This window comes from Cololabis saira, chromosome 15 (assembly GCF_033807715.1).
Source record: "Cololabis saira isolate AMF1-May2022 chromosome 15, fColSai1.1, whole genome shotgun sequence".
Taxonomy (NCBI): domain Eukaryota; kingdom Metazoa; phylum Chordata; class Actinopteri; order Beloniformes; family Belonidae; genus Cololabis; species Cololabis saira.
In genome coordinates this window covers 34568706-34573386 of record NC_084601.1, presented here as the reverse complement: position 1 = coordinate 34573386, position 4681 = coordinate 34568706, and positions in this window count along the sequence as shown.

Sequence of the window (4681 nt, the reverse complement as noted above, 5' to 3'; positions counted from 1 at the left end):
AATTTGTAACTGACCTGACTACACTTTGTTTCTTTGTTGGTTAGTAAACTTTCAATAGAAAACTGTCAGGAAGTAACAGCATATCAACCACAACTACCTCTAAAATGTTTGATGCATCACCTTCTGTGAGCAGTGGGAGGGAACCTGCAAACTTTTGACTGGAAAAAGGTTTGATAACGTTTATATTTTCGTGACTTTTACAATGTTTGTACTATGGTTAAATTCTGAGAGTTAAGTAATTGGTAATTGACAAATATATTAGTCAGGGTACAGTTTAAGATTGTATTGCTAATTTCTAAGATCAAGTTCTAAGGAACAAGTAAAAGTCTGTGAGAAAGCAGATTCAGCTACAACACCTGCTTTAACAGAGAGATACAAGAGCTTGGGCCACGAGCACAAACGTCAGCTCAACGTCTTTCTATGTAACAACACAAATGAAAGACATGATGGTCCAAGCTTCAGTCTACTGTTTTAGATAGTTTACGCAAACAAGACCTGCTCCAAGTTTAGGACTCTTTCACGGACATCCTGGCAGTCATTTATGTGGCATATAAGTGTCTATATTAATTAAATTTGTATCCGTGTTCATGTTTCATTTGGCACAACTAGTCATTTTAAACTGGGGGCTCAAGTACAATTTACTTTTCAATTATCACGACAAAATCAAAAATATATATATTTTAACTTTTATTAAAAGAGAGAAAGCTGGACAAGAAACACTTTCTGCGAACCTGAGATCATGCGTTCAGGATATCTGTCAGAATTATTGCTGCACATTGTACAGTACAGTATAGTAACATCAGGACATCAATACAGTGCAGTTTCTGCAGACTTTGAGCTACATACTGAAATGGATTTATGACAAATATATTTGTCAATTACCAATAACTTAAAATCTCAGAATTTAAAGGAGCTGTATGTAAGAGCAATAATAAAACGAATCATAAAATGACCCCGATATGTCAACAGACATTTAAAAATCATGTTCATTTCAAATACTTATGTCACTGAGAACAGCACTCAAGCCAAGATATTCCAGTTTAAAAAGAGGAGTTGCAGCCCTCAACTGATGTTTATGTTGTCATTTTTTGTTTTGGTCTGAAGCTCCACCCTCCACCTATCTCCCAATCACAAAGTCAGTATTGTTTCGGCATCCGGGTTGCCAGCTCGGCTCTAATTATCGCAGCCATGGCAGCCTACGTTCCTGCTGCATTCTGCAGCCTACCTGGCAACCTCTGGTCGGGGGGAGGAGGGGGAGGGTACACGCGGCTCAACAATATTTTGAAAGTGACTGCAGTACCAGTTTTGGCCATTTATTACAGATGGCTCCTTTAACTATAGTATAAACATTGTAAGATTCAAGAAAAAATAACAACCAGATGAACCTCCAAGCTGTGAAAAGAAACTGTTTCAGAGTTTTCAAAGTTTTCCTGGGAGTGTTTTACCTTCTGGTTTTGGTTGGAGTCATCATACGCTGTGAGTATTTGTATCTTAATATGTCTGATGTGTTATATACCACATTAGATGCACTCAAAGTGAAATAATTTGATGCTTTTTAACTGCTTTTGTTTGGTTCCTTATCGATTAGAAATTTCAGTTTGAATCTGAAGGAATTAGATGATGAAGTTTCTCATGGACCCTTTAGAGACCCTATGAGATTAAAAAGAAAATAGAAAAATATGTTAAAAATTGAGTAGCACTTGCCAGGGCATTGATAGACACCATCAGATGAAAAAAACTGGAATAAAAGTGGTAAAAGGACAGATCAGTGGTCTCTGTTCTCTGTTCAGCTCTGTAGCTTTCAGAGTTTCTTTGACTGAATCAAAGTAATGATGGAAATAAGTGATTGAGGCGTACCGAGGTAGTTCATAGATCATCATGTAGGAGCTAAACATTCAACCACATTGTAGCAGGTCACATGTTTATCATCAGACTTTAATCTTTCAAGACAAACAACACAATTTAACAAGATGCATAAAAAATAACATTTTATGAGAAACTCCATGTGACCGTAGAAGGATGAATGAGGACCAGAGTGAAGCAGTTTGTAACATTTAGAGAAGGTCAAAAAGGTGCGATGTACAGTCAGTGTGGAGGTTTTACCAGTTACATTTACTTTATCATCTCACACCATTTTTCACACTGGTGTTTTGAGCTCTTAAAAACCACTGAAGCTTCTGCTCTGTGTTTGCTCCTTACTTTGGTGTAAGGCACTACTTTTTACTAACATTACAGAGCATTTCACTCCCCCTTGTTAATTCCCAGTCTCATGAAGTATCTGGGGATGATGTTCTGCATCCAACCTGGGATATAGATTTCAAATTGAGAGTTATTCTATCAACCTGTGTGGTACTGAGCCATATGCATTGGCAAGTCCTCACCACACTACTAAGTCGCGCTCTACATCTTTTGGCACTCTGGATCTGGTCCCACATCAAGGAAGAGTTCTCGGTGCATCCTGGGAAACCTGGGATTCCAGCTTCTGGCAGCTGGTGTCAGTATATCCTTTTTCCAAGGGAAGTTGGTCAACCTCCTTGCCAGAGCAGAAAAGAAGATCTTTCCCTCTTAGTTGAACAACACAGTTGTTGGTGGGACTGGCTGTGGTACCTACCCAACCTGATCTCACAAAAATCCGTGAAATGCCCACAACCTCTCACCACTATTTTCCGTGGTATATACACGGAAAATTGTATAATTCCGTGTGAGCACCACGGATATTGTACCATGCAAAGTCAATGGGATCCTTTGTCGTGATATATACACGGATTGTGACATTATTATTATTTATATATTATTCTTTGTAATAGTGGCTAAATTATGAGTTTTTGTCGCGCAAGGTACTGTTTGTTACTGTCAGTTTGTAAAAGCATGTTTTTAACGCTGTTTTAGCAGTGTTTTATTTAGGTTTTAATGGGAGCACCACGGATATAGTCAATGGGATCCGTGGTCGTGATATATACACGGATTATTACATTATTATTATTTATATATTATTCTTTGCTATTTTGGCTAAATTATGAGTTTTTGTCGCGCAAGGTACTGTTTGTTACTGTCAGTTTGTAAAAGCATGTTTTTAACGCTGTTTTAGCAGTGTTTTAATGAGGTTTTAATGGGAACACCACGGATATAGTACTATGCGAAGTCAATGGGATATGTGGTCGTGATATATACACGGATTATGACATTATTATTATTTATATATTATTCTTTGTTATAGTGGCTAAATTATGAGTTTTTGTCGCAAAAGGTACTGTTTGTTACTGTCAGTTTGTAAAAGCATGTTTTTAACGCTGTTTTAGCAGTGTTTTATTGAGGTTTTAATGGGAGCACCACGAATATAGTACTATGCGAAGTCAATGGGATCCGTGGTCGTGATATATACACGGATTATGACATTATTATTATTTACATATTATTCTTTGTAATAGTGGCTAAATTATGAGTTTTTGTCGCGCAAGGTACTGTTTGTTACTGTCAGTTTGTAAAAGCATGTTTTTAACGCTGTTTTAGCAGTGTTTTATTTAGGTTTTAATGGGAGCACCACGGATATAGTACTATGCGAAGTCAATGGGATCCGTGGTCGTGATATATACACAGATTATGACATTATTATTATTTACATATTATTCTTTGTTATAGTGGCTAAATTATGAGATTTTGTCACGCAAGGTACTGTTTGTTACTGTCTGTTTGTAAAAGCATGTTTTTAACGCTGTTTTAGCAGTGTTTTATTGAGGTTTTAATGGGAGCACCACGGATATAGTACTATGCGAAGTCAATGGGATCCGTGGTCGTGATATATACACGGATTATGACATTATTATTATTTACATATTATTCTTTGTAATAGTGGCTAAATTATGAGTTTTTGTCGCGCAAGGTACTGTTTGTTACTGTCAGTTTGTAAAAGCATGTTTTTAACGCTGTTTTAGCAGTGTTTTATTTAGGTTTTAATGGGAGCACCACGGATATAGTCAATGGGATCCGTGGTCGTGATATATACACGGATTATTACATTATTATTATTTATATATTATTCTTTGCTATTTTGGCTAAATTATGAGTTTTTGTCGCGCAAGGTACTGTTTGTTACTGTCAGTTTGTAAAAGCATGTTTTTAACGCTGTTTTAGCAGTGTTTTAATGAGGTTTTAATGGGAGCACCACGGATATAGTACTATGCGAAGTCAATGGGATCTGTGGTCGTGATATATACACGGATTATGACATTATTATTATTTATATATTATTCTTTGTTATAGTGGCTAAATTATGAGTTTTTGTCGCAAAAGGTACTGTTTGTTACTGTCAGTTTGTAAAAGCATGTTTTTAACGCTGTTTTAGCAGTGTTTTATTGAGGTTTTAATGGGAGCACCACGAATATAGTACTATGCGAAGTCAATGGGATCCGTGGTCGTGATATATACACGGATTATGACATTATTATTATTTACATATTATTCTTTGTTATAGTGGCTAAATTATGAGTTTTTGTCGCGCAAGGTACTGTTTGTTACTGTCTGTTTGTAAAAGCATGTTTTTAACGCTGTTTTAGCAGTGTTTTATTGAGGTTTCAATGGGAGCACTCCGTATTCTTTCCTGAAAAATTACCGGAACCTTCAGAGGCCTGTAACAAACACAAATTAAAAACCTTTCCAAGCAGCTTTCCAAAGATACTGCATT